Consider the following 12321-nt stretch of genomic DNA (forward strand, 5'->3'; position numbering starts at 1 on the left):
GGGGGGCGCCCGGGGCCCGGCGGGAAGAGGCTTCAGGTGGAGGGGGGCTGGCAGGTGTGCGCGGCACGCTTTTAATAAACCCGCGTGGAAAACCGATTCTGAATAATCACTGAAAGCTTTCTCATCTGGTCGTCGAAAACCGGCCAGTAAAAGATTTTGCCCGGTTACAATAGATCACACCGGGGCGTGATCCGGTTATCTGCAGGCACAATACATGGAAGAGAACCGAAGTGTAGGGCAAGCAAGAGCTCAGGCAGGATTTTCTGGTTTAATTAGAGAAAGTGTGAGAGAGGTCTTGGAAGCAAAGTGAGAAAACCTGGGATGCTGCAAAGGAGAGGTGGCAGGGCACGCTGGAGTGCCCAGCGGAGTTCAAGAGCCCAGGAATCACAGGGTGCAGAGTGATTCATTATGCCGAGACAGGAATTAAAGGCCAGAGCTGTATCTGAGGATCAGAGACAACAAGAAGTACTGGAGAAATAAAGCTTCAAAAATGAAGGTGGCAGGAGTTTTTCTGGATTTTTAATTCGAAGATCTCTGATCAGAGGAACGATACACTCTCAAGAATGAATAAATAATTAGAATTAAATATACTACCAGAAATAATGCTCAGATTTTACTTAACAGATTGGCGGTAGCTGAAGAGTGCATTTTGCAGAAGGAACCTCTTCCTGTGGCAGTACAGAGAACAGGCTTTGCAGCCAAATACATGACTGCGGTGTCAAATAAACTGGTTGCCAGGTCTGTTAATTCAGTTTTTCTTCCAGGTTGGGAATTCCTTCTTCCACTGTAGAAGGGGAACCTGCAAAAGTACTTCAGTCTGTCAAACTTAAAATGTCCTTTTCGGGATAGCAGCTTACAGGCACCTTGGTCTCTCCTGAGGAGACACAACGGCTCAATTCCATGAGGGCTGATCTATAGTCCTGGGCTGCTCACAGTTCGTGGGTTTCATTCAGTGTGATCGGGTGAAGTGTAAAGCCCATACTACGCTGCAAATCACAGTAGATGATCTGGTGATGTTCTTAAATACTACAAAACTCTGACAGAAAGCTGCAAAGAAGCATGAGAAGGGAACTAAGCGGAATGGCAGCTAAAAGGTCAGAGTCTCCAAATCCAGTAGAATTTGGATTCTCCAAATAGATTCTTACTCCCCATTCGAACATGGTTTCATCATTTAAACCATGGTCCTGTAGCAGTCACATAGCACTGAAGTAATGTCTACTGACGTGTTTAATTGCTTTGTTGTGCAGGGAAACACCTTGAGCAACTCTCCTAAGAGCTACTTTTAATTACTGAGTTTAAAATATGTTAATTTTCTGTTTAAATAGAAATAATAATATGCCAATAAAATGTAATGACATTATAATGCCTTTTGCTTGCAGAATCAACCTAAATTGCCTGTCCAGATTCCTTCATAATTAGTGATTGAAACTGAAAAGGCTAAATGGTTTTTGAGACTTGGGTAAACATACGAGTGGCTACACTGGATCTGCCCAAAAGGTCTGTGTAGCTCCGTATCATTGCTCTTCAGTAGCAAAACCCAGTTATCCAGCAAAAGATAGAACACTTCTACTCTCCAGCTACTTGGCAGCTCGGGGACATCCTGAGCCAAGCTTGTCCTCTCTGTCTTTAGCACATCTCACGGGATTTCTTCCATGACTTTGTCCAGTCTCCATCTGAACCCATGCACACTTCTAATATCTGTGATACCCTGTTGCAGATGCTCTGTACCTTGATTACATGAAATATCTCTTGCTTTTGTTTGTTTTTTTCAATGGGCCACCTGTTGGTTTCATCCGGTGCCCTGTATTTCTTGCACTGAAAGAAGCAGTGGGGAATCTGCTCCTCTCCTTGCTACTCATGTTTTTAGCTCTGTTATTCCCCTGCTTAAATTACTGCTTTTTCAGACTCAAGTCCTAGTTGTTCCATCAATGAAAACCATCTCGCGCTTCTGATTAACCTTTTCTGCCCTCCTCTGAACTTTTCCAGTTCTGTTGCACCTTTTCTGAAGTGGGAGACCAGAACTGCAACTAGTATTCAAGAAGCAGTAAAATCACCAGCATAATTACTATCTCTTCCTAGGTGTGGTAGTGTAAATCTTAAAATACTGTTCTAGTCTAGTCAACAAATCTAACTGTAAATTATTGCATAGAAAGCTTTTACTTAAAGACCACATCTATCTTTCCACAATTCTCCTTTCCCAAATTCCTAGTGAAATCATTGTATGATTCCACCGGATATGCTAGATTAACCCAGACTACAGCAATGAAAAAACTTATTACCAGTTCTTTAATTATTTTCAGGCTGGAGCTTACACTAGAATCAAGAGCAATGGAATTGTTCTCCTACTCTGTAACTAGAAGGGATTTAGGATTAAAAAGAACCAGTATTTATCTACAATTTAAAGCTATAATTACAACTTGGAAGTATTTTTTGTGGATATCGAGCTGTACTGCTCCTGACAGCTGAGATACTGTTCTATGTCTCTTTAAGATTAATAGTATCTCAGTTTCATACACAGCAATAAGTACATGTTCCAAATCATTATTTCTTGTCCCTAGGCTTGTGCAGTTTTATCTAGCATAGACATTTACAAGATAATACACTAGTCTTCAAACAAAATTCATGACTTTGCTTACCATTGCTTTGAAGTGATACTAAAAATGCAATGCTTATAGTCCAAAACACTAAAATGAAGTAGATTATCAATACATTAATGGTAGCCGTAGTTTAAAATATAGAAACCTAATAGTTGGCACTAACAAATGCAATAAGCGACCAGTACAGGAATTCTGTCATTTTCTCATAAACATCAAGCTACTGTTGAAGGGAAAGATGCTTCTTAAACGGACTTCTGGTTCTCGACTGGCATAATGTGCGTGTGGAGGTGATTTACCTCTACTCACTGTTACATTCTGTAGCTCCTCCAAATGGGAGATACTTGGGAAAGAACAGGTATGCTGACAGGTCAGAAGCAACCGATTTGCACAGTAATCAATAACACCAAAATAACCGTGTAATCTTCAAGAGGGTCTGTTCTTCATAGAGAAATTTCATACTTAAAAATCGTGGGGAAAGAAACCTCCAGAAATGTCGTTATTAACTCACTTCCTGTCCTTTTAGTGATTTATTTACTTACATAGGAGTGAAGCTGTGCATAGGTGATGTAATGCTAGATTTTCAGATATTTTAACAGAACGTTACTAGCACTTAACACTAGCAGCGTTCCAAAACTCTGTTAAACATGAGTAGGGTAGAAATTGCATGTACTGACGTCATTTATAGAAACAGTTGCTCTTTCAGCCTGACACAGGACACTGTTCAGTGAGACCTGAGGCAGCGCTGCCCTTTTGGGGATTTCAATTCAAATATCAGGACAATTGCCTGCACGTCTGGGAAAACTGCCAGGCCAGGCTATTACACAAAAATCTGTGCAATAGTAGCTGTCGGGGACACTCACTGAGCACCCTGTGCTGGCAGAAAAAATCACAGATCAGTTGCTCAAGGAGAGGTTCCAGAACAAACTGGTCCCTAATAACCATGTTGGTATTTCCCAGTACAGACTGGTAAGCAGGACTACAGGAGGACTCGCAGTCTGGCTGCTGCCTTGTGCTGACATCTGTTACCATCAGCTCCTGCTGCTGATGGTTATGTTCAGCCTAAAAAAAGGATTCTGTAAAGGTTTTATCTTGATGTCAGTGGAAATTTAGAATTTAGATCCTTCATGGGAAGTCTGAGTATCTTTTGAATTGGCTGAAGAAAGGGTCAAGTGCTGCCATTTGCACATTGCCACGTTTCACAACACAAGTGAAAAGAAATCCTGACGTTACTGTCACTGGGAGAGGGGCAGCATTTGGCCACTTTTTTTCAGGCATTTATAACAGTGTTATTAGAGAAAAGGAGAAGAAGGATTGTGAGTGAGTGCTTACACCTTTTGATCTGTGTTTCTGGACTGATCTCTACCAGGGCTCTGAAGGAAGATAAGTACTTCCTTTGCATTTGATCTCTCTTCCCCAACCGGGAAGAGTGAAGATCACAAAAATACAGGAAACCTTACAGGAACCATGCCATACGTACTTGTTGCTCTTGAAAGGGCTTAGGAGGCCCTTGACTTGCCTGGTATAGGACTAAGAATCTGCTGAATGAAAAACAATACTGGATTTATTATGGCATTATTGGGAACTGAACCGGGAAGAATTTGAGAGGTAGCATCAGACTAGCATCAAACCTCCTCAAGTACTGGGCTGTACAAGCTTGTGCTGGTTCTGGCAGCGTGTGGAAGCAGACAGGGTTATCCCTCTGCCATCTGTAAAGGTGCTACATACATTACAGCACTCTAAATATCCTGCAAAAGCTGGTATCTCCTTCCTGCTAAGCATTTGCTAGAGATTAATCTAGGTTTTCTATTTTTTGCTTATTTAAGTTACACTTTCTAGACTCTGCTTAGCTAATCAAGGGGTAATAAAAATAAAAGGTCTGTATTTTGCAAACTTTTACTCATTTTTTGAATTCTCAGGGGAATATCTGCATAAGCAGGAGTGCAGATTCTGAGCTATGCTGAATTAAGTAGGAAAAAAATACGCTCAGGTCTTTAATATCTGATGAATGCTGCCTTATATTTGAAACCTTGTCCCTAGTGGAACCCTTTACAATAATGTTTATACAGGTTTATGCTATAAATGCATTATATTTTCCCTACAGCAGAGTATGTTGGAATTTACTCCCGATTAAAAAAAAAAAATAATATGTGTGAATGGGCCATATCCCACAATACGGGTTGTTATAGGCATATTTATGCCGCTTTATTAACAAATAAAGCAATGGAAAAAGTAATTTTTTAACATAAATAGAACAAACAGAACTGATAGGAAGAGCACCATGGATCTCCTGAAATGTGTGTAAACAGGAAGCCAGCCAAATCCTCCAGAACTAAACCAAACTTTCAGAAAGCTCTGAAGTACCTCCCCAGGCTCTTCCAGCCTGATTACAGTCAGTGTTAGAGCTAAACAGATCAGGTGAGCCTCCTGGATAAGGCTAGCTACAGATCTAAGCTCCACTTCTGCAAATACACTCCAGTCCATCTGCAGCTTCAGCTGTCAGGTGCACACAAAGCCTGGAGGGAGGTGCTGGCTGTTGCAGCAGAGAGCAGGAAGATAATAGGATAGACCAGCTCATGCTTAACATGAAATAGCAGGAAGAGGTGATGTCACAGCAGTATTTTGGCTGTACAGGTGTCGTGCTTTCAAGTCTAGCGGTATTTGTCCTGTCATAGGCCCAGCCAGATGACACAAATACCTACATCCATGGTTTTCTTTATATTAAAACCCACTGTACCAGCACAGCAACACCAATATACTTTAAAATAAACTGCCTCAGGAGAACAGCATAGATCTCCTCTCTCCCTCTTGCCCTTGCCATCCCCCAAAAGAGGTTTTATACTGTGGAGTGGAACGGGACAAGGACAGGAGTTGGAAAGGACACTTCCAAAGACAGGTCTTCTCTCCAGCTTAGACAGATCTCTTGTACAAGCTCCATTACTTAGTATATTTACAACTGGTTTTCTCTGTAAAAAGGGAATTATGTTATTTCTTGTTTCATCCTTGGGGCTGAGGAGATGAAAACCATTTCTCACTTTGTGTGGAACAATGAGGCCCTGTTCTCACTTGGGGTCTTAAAGTCTTGCTTTAATGTAATTTAAAAACAATAAAAATGGTTGAGCATTACAGAATGAAATAGAAATGCTAAACTTGATTATTTAACTTCTCTTTCATGAGTGAAACTGATTTACAGGGAAAGGTGCTAACCCGACTTGCATGACTTCATATACATTTTCTCACTGGCCTCTTCTACATCTGCCATCAGCACTGCCCTGTTTGTAGACTTCATTAGTGAAACAGATCAGTGACGTACCATTCCTTTAAAAACAACAAATTCATAATTCTACATTTCTCCTTTAAACCCACCACCCCACCTAAAACCTCATCTCACAGCCTGTGTCTGTGCCCTACTCCTTTCTATAATACATTTTGACATCCTGTTTTTATAAGAGCCCAAATTCTCATTTGTTGCCTTGATGTAAATCCATGGGTTTTCCTCTGCCAAATAGGAAACAGAGGCTCCGTGTAAAGGTACGGTTGTTCAGTGTTAGAGAAGACTTCATGGCAATGTCACTGTTACTCATAGCAATTATTCTTTGCTCTGTGAATAATTCCAGTAAAATAATTGGAATTATCTGAGGAGTGAAATATGATTCAACATGAATAAGTGTGGCTGTGCCTAGACATTAATGGGAGACTAAATTCAACACCAAATAATTAAAAGAGACTACAGACAGTTTCCATTCGGAAATGTTTGATTTTTTGAAAAGGACTAGATAATCTCTGAGCACTGACAACAGAATTAATACACAAAGATGTGTATTAATTTCTTGTAGATGGTTATGTTGATCTGTTATTTGGTTTTGTATCTGGAAAGTGGGGTACCATTTCAGGTGAGGAGGAGGTCTGACGTTTCCCCACATGGCTGGTCCTTTCTGTGTTTCCTCCATGCAGCGATGCAGCAGCTGCACAGTGCCTCTGCGGTGTGCCCAGTGCCTGCCACCTCAACCAAAGTCTGCACTTCGGGAGACTCAGTCAAAAAACCTGCCACTTACACTTAGCTTCAGATAAAACCAGATCAGAGCATTTTTTTTTCCTAACTCTAAATAGCCACTACAGTAATATGTATATCTGCATACACAAAAGAGTTGTTCTTATAAAAAAAAATCTAAAACAAATGGAGAACCATGCCAAGATTATACATTTCATTTCCCAGCATACAAATGAGGATCTAATTTACTCTGGGCTGTTCATGCATTTAGCTTTTAACAAACATCCATATGTCAAATAGACCTTCCACATACTTCCCTGCTGGAGTTTTTTTCCTTTCAACTTGGTAGGGAACATTTGTGATCCTTATTCTACCAAATATATCTAAAGAATATATTTTGCTCAAGGCCTTCTATTTTTTCATTTGGGAGAAACAAATCAATTCATGGCTCTGACACTCTCACTATTATGACAGGCATACATCTGTGCAAAAAATAACCCCAATCCCTAATTAATTACAGAATGTTATTAACATTTTAAAATTTAACATTGGTTAATTTATTTAATTTTATAAACGTGACCATATGAAGTTACTTTTTAAAGAATACTTTTCCCTCTTTTACCTGCAGTTTTAAAATCTGAGTAGTTTAGCATAGATACAGAGATATTTGCTTGTATCGAAATTATTTTCTATTCTGATAGTTGGTTCCAAATCCTTTATGTAATCACTTCAGTAACTGAGGCTTGACACTTCACTCCTGACTCATGCAGCACCAATTGGCAGTTTTAATGGGAGTTCTCTTTGATTAAAGGAAATAGGCTGAGTCATATTCTTTAAAATTAATACTTGTTATGAATCAACCCAGGTCCTATTTCTTATATACTACAGCACATCAAGTTGAGCTTAATTTTAAGTCACTTTGGTAAATACTCCACAAAAATATCCCCTATTAGAGTTAAAATGACTCACTGTTTTAGGAGATTTACTTATTCATCTCGTAAAGAGTTACACATAAAATGACTATCAACTTTAATAAGTTAGGGACAATTATTTTGTATGATTAATTAGTGGAACTGATAAAAATTGAACAGGTGTAACCTTCTGTAAGGTAGTGATCACTCTTGATTTGAACATTAGGATAAATTATATTCACTTAAATATGCACTGCTATTACTTCAACTGCAACAAGTGTTCAAGCAGCTATCCAGTCTTTTCTCTTGGTTACAATTTTAGTATTTATAGTGGACTTATGTAGTCCATAAGGTTCATTTGTAATCTTTTACCTATTCTCTCTTATTTTTCTGTGATCCTATTGAAAATATGATTTATAAGGCAAACAGTAAAACACTTGCTTTTCTATATACTCATTATTCACATTACTCTCACCCAGTTCAGTCATGAAAAAGTATCTTTAACAACGGTGGTGTGAGATAGTCATTGTACTGGGGAGTCAAAGGAAGCGAGCGGTTTTCATTCACAGATAATACAATGGCAGTGCTTTTTGTGGCCTGTAACTACATCTGCACTGCTCACTGAACCATCCAAATTTACACTCAACTGAAGAAAAGCACATTTGGCCAAAAATCAGATATATTTTTAATTGGTATCTTAACGCACATATTCAAACATTAATCCTTGGTAGAAATGCTTATCTGAAGCAGTATTGTGAACTCTGTTATACAACTTGGTAGATTTATATGTTTTTTTATCTAAATTTTGGTGTGATTTTTTTCACACGCAAAGCCACAGACCAGAAGTCTCAGCTTTAGAGAGACATATATGATGTTACAACATTAGTGGGAAACATCTAACTACCTGTGGTGACTGAGCAACTCCTACTTGCTAAACTCAGTTCTGCTTTGCCCTGGCCAGCCTCACCTCCAAACAGTAAGGAAACCGAAAGGAACACATCAGTGTTTTCATGGAATTTACAATTTCATCATAGATATCCACTGCTATATCCTGCAGTGTTGTGGAGGTATAGCAAAAACACCAAAAAAACAACCACCCCCCCAAAAAAACAGCAAAGCAAAACACAGAAAGAGATGAGAGGCAGGTGTTAGTGACTAATAGCACAAAACACCTTTTCCCTGGCTTTATCCATTGCCAAGATGGTGTGACAAGACACATGGATCAAGAAGCAAAGAAGAAGGAAACTTCACTATCTTACAAACCAAACCAAACCAAACCAAACCCAAACAAACCAAAACAAATCAAACCAATATCTGCCTGCTGCTCATGTGCTACAACAATAATCTTGGAAGATTCCAAATTTCAACTACATTCCAAAATATAGTCTATAACTCACATTAGCATCATAGACCAGCGACAGCTTTTGTTATCAGGAACTTCCAGAAAGGGTTAAAAGGGGGTTTCAGGCCCAAGACCTGGCTGCTTTGACCTTAACTCCCCTCAGTCAAAGCCTCTGAGAAGAAAAAGATACTTGTGCAGAGCATGACCTTATTTAGCTGGGTTTTTTTCATGGACTTCATTACTGTGATATCATACATAGGGTTTTTAATTTGTTTGCCGTGCAACTTATTCCCCTAAGATTAGTCCTTTTCTAGTCAAGCAGTTTAAAGCTAATCGCAGTTGTTATTTTAATCTGTGCTCACCATTAAGAATTCTTGCAGAGCTATTTTGCTTGTTAGCAATTATGGTCTCCCAATGGAAGTTCATGATTACAGCAAAAAGAACCTGTTTAATACTTGGCACCTCTTTAGTATACAGGCATTAAACCCAGGAGCATAGAAGCATGCTAATGCCGGTGATGAAAGTATAGTAAAACTATTTAACAAACTCTGTTTAAAATACAACGTTGGAGAATTGCCACACAGTCCTCATTCACATTTGTGGTCCTCCCCCTCTGTGTTTTTCATTACTGTAATAAGGTAATAAGGTTGATCCATCATTCATTTGTTGTGAGATGGTCATGTCTGAAATGCAGCACATCCTCCTGCTTTCACCAAGACATACTAAAGGTTCGGTGCTGGTTCCAGTAGCACTAATAATAAGATGCCCTTTAAAGGTCTTAAGAACGGGGTCTGACCCTTGCATATTTAGGCAAGCATCCTATACTGAAATATGATTTCTTTCTACTGTTAATTGCTGTCACTGATCTATGTGTCAAGACTTAAAAATTATGATCTACTGTCAAGGTCAATTAGCAAAGACGGCAGGAGCAAATTTCTGCTTCCCATGTTGATTGTCCATGTGATTCCACCATAAGAATTATAAATAGTAATACACATTAGCTGAATTAGATAGAGCATTAAATGGCTCCGTGAGAAACAACACTGCAGGGGGATCCTCCACCCCTGACCCAATTCTGTCCTATTTAAAGTTATTTCCAGACAGGATAGGGCAGAGAAGTCTAAAATAATCCAGTGTTCTGGTTCAAGCTAATACACTGAGATCACTATTGTGCATCATCTCCTGTGCTAAATGTTGGTGATTTACATCGACAGGGGTCAAATTTGTCTCACGTTGAATAAATTTATTTTGTTCAAACTTGAGAAACAGGGGAGCCACTGACAAGTCAAATATGCTATCATTTTCATCATTCTTCATGTGAAAATAATTATTGTTAAATGTTCATATAAGCAAAACTATGTTAAAAAATTCGGCATCTCCACCTACTAGTGAGGTACCATCACTCATTGTAAAGGTTTTAAAGAACGAAACATCTGAGGCTGGGCTAGAGGTCTGTTTTAGTAGAAAGCTATAAAACATGACCTAACCGTAGTCAGTTCTCCTGGGACAGCAATTACAGCAATAAATGTTCCACAGCAGATGCTAATGCTGTGTATAAACAGTTGTCCTCTAAAATGAAAAGAAATTTTTGCCGCCACATGTCTTTTAGGTTCCCATTGTACGTGTGGAAATGTAAAGGAAATGTAAAATTGATATGCGCACCATGACATCGGCTTTAGTCTCCTCTGTCTTAGCCCGGGCGCTATAAATCTGTCCTGGCTGTAAGTAACACTGAAAGAGCTAAATGGTCAGAATTTGTGCCTGTCTGTTTTATTAGCTTGCCTAGAGTAAAGTAGGGGTTATCGGTCAATGTCAGGTTCAGGGCCCAGTGACCCACTGGGTTAAAATCGTGGTAGTCACAAATCAAGAGCATAATGAAGTCTGAGAAGAGGGCTATGCTGATTTATTAGGACATCTGTCTGGCTATAGACAGACTAGTACTGCCCCTGTGTAGTGTGAGCTATTAGCATAATCCTCATCATGAAACATCTTAGAGATTTAAAAGAGAGGAACAAAGTGTCAAAGAAAATCGGCAAAACCAGAAGGGTTTACCTTGTAGGGCTCATTCTGAGTCTTTTTATGCCAATACCCCATAAAAATAATATTAAAAATAAATTAATATTAAAAATAAATTAATGTCTTCAGTTTTCCGAAACCACTGAATTTTCAGAACACTTCTGAATGTCTGTTCATAATAAAGTCACTATCCCTGCTACTTTTCAAAGACTTTTTAATCTTTTAATTTTTTATTATTAATTTATATTTAACCACAGTAGTGTCATCCATGTATGATGTTATCACCTTCATGCTTACAAAAATAATCTCCTGAATTCTGTAATCTTAAATGTAAACTTCAATTTTTTTGCCAATTATTTTGACTACTTTTAAAAGAAAGCAGGAATTAAACACAAACCTTCTGAGTTTTGCCTATAAATAAGAATACGTCCATATCACAAATGCTGTATGCTGTAAATGCTGTAATCGTACTTTATATCCTATAGGTCAAGAAGTTTGTGAGATGCATACCAACTAGTACTGCCATGTGCAAAGCTACATTTTTTGGTACATGAGAGGCATTCAACTGAAAAATCAGACAGATTGTTATTTCCTCCTTGATCAGAACTAAGGTGAAATAGGTTTCAATCTATGAAGATTAAATTATTCCCTGTAGATTACTTTATATTTGACTATGTATTAATAACGATTGTCATTGCTCATATGACTTAGAGAAAAAAAGTTAAATATTGCATTTAAAAAAATACATAGCTGTGAATTTTGAATTAGTTTCATCTCTGGTATTATTCCATTTCCTCTGTATTAAATGTTATCCCAGATAAGAATTTAGCTGGTAACTATAAAAAAAAAAATGAAATAGTGAGTAGTTAATAAATAGATACTGAATACTTGGAATATACAAAGTACCAGCAAATACTGCAGTGTGCTGTCATGCAGCTCTTTTTAGACCAGCTGTGATAATAACAATTCTACACAAGTGAAAAGTCTGGAAGAATTATATAAAGATGATCAAGAGATAAGATCATTAAGGGTGTGAGACTTCCAAGTCTTCTGAAGATTAAGTAATTTCTTGACAATCTTTACCATTTCATATCAGAACAGCCCTGAAACAACAGCTAGAGAACAGTACTTCTGAAATAGAATAAAGAACCTATAATACTTTTGCCATTATATCATGGTTATGAATGGTGTTTGATACATTTTGGAGAGATACAAATAATGCAGAACCTCTCGTCCTACCTAATGAAGGCATCAACAGTAACACAGCAGCAAAACCACTGAAGTATGATATGTAATAAAACTGCTGTTGTAAAGAGGAAAATATGTCTGGAATGAGGTGAGCCCCTTTTTGCGAGAGCTGACAACCTCCACACATGTGTAGACGACATTTACTAGACCAGCCAAATCCATGGAGGTTTGCAAGGTCTTGTAGCCATCTTACCAGAGGGATGCAGAGTTTGGGTAGAT

At 38.5% G+C, this 12321-nt stretch overlaps 1 protein-coding gene across 8 annotated transcripts in view; it reads right to left on the reverse strand.

Moving 5' to 3' along the window:
- NCKAP5 (NCK associated protein 5) overlaps nt 1-12321 on the reverse strand; it is a 384106-nt gene that overhangs the window by 254186 nt on the left and 117599 nt on the right. The gene's annotated exons all lie outside the window — the stretch shown is intronic.

The sequence above is a fragment of the Athene cunicularia genome (genome assembly GCF_003259725.1).
Source record: "Athene cunicularia isolate RWA chromosome 7 unlocalized genomic scaffold, athCun1 chr7_part1, whole genome shotgun sequence".
Lineage (NCBI taxonomy): Eukaryota > Metazoa > Chordata > Aves > Strigiformes > Strigidae > Athene > Athene cunicularia.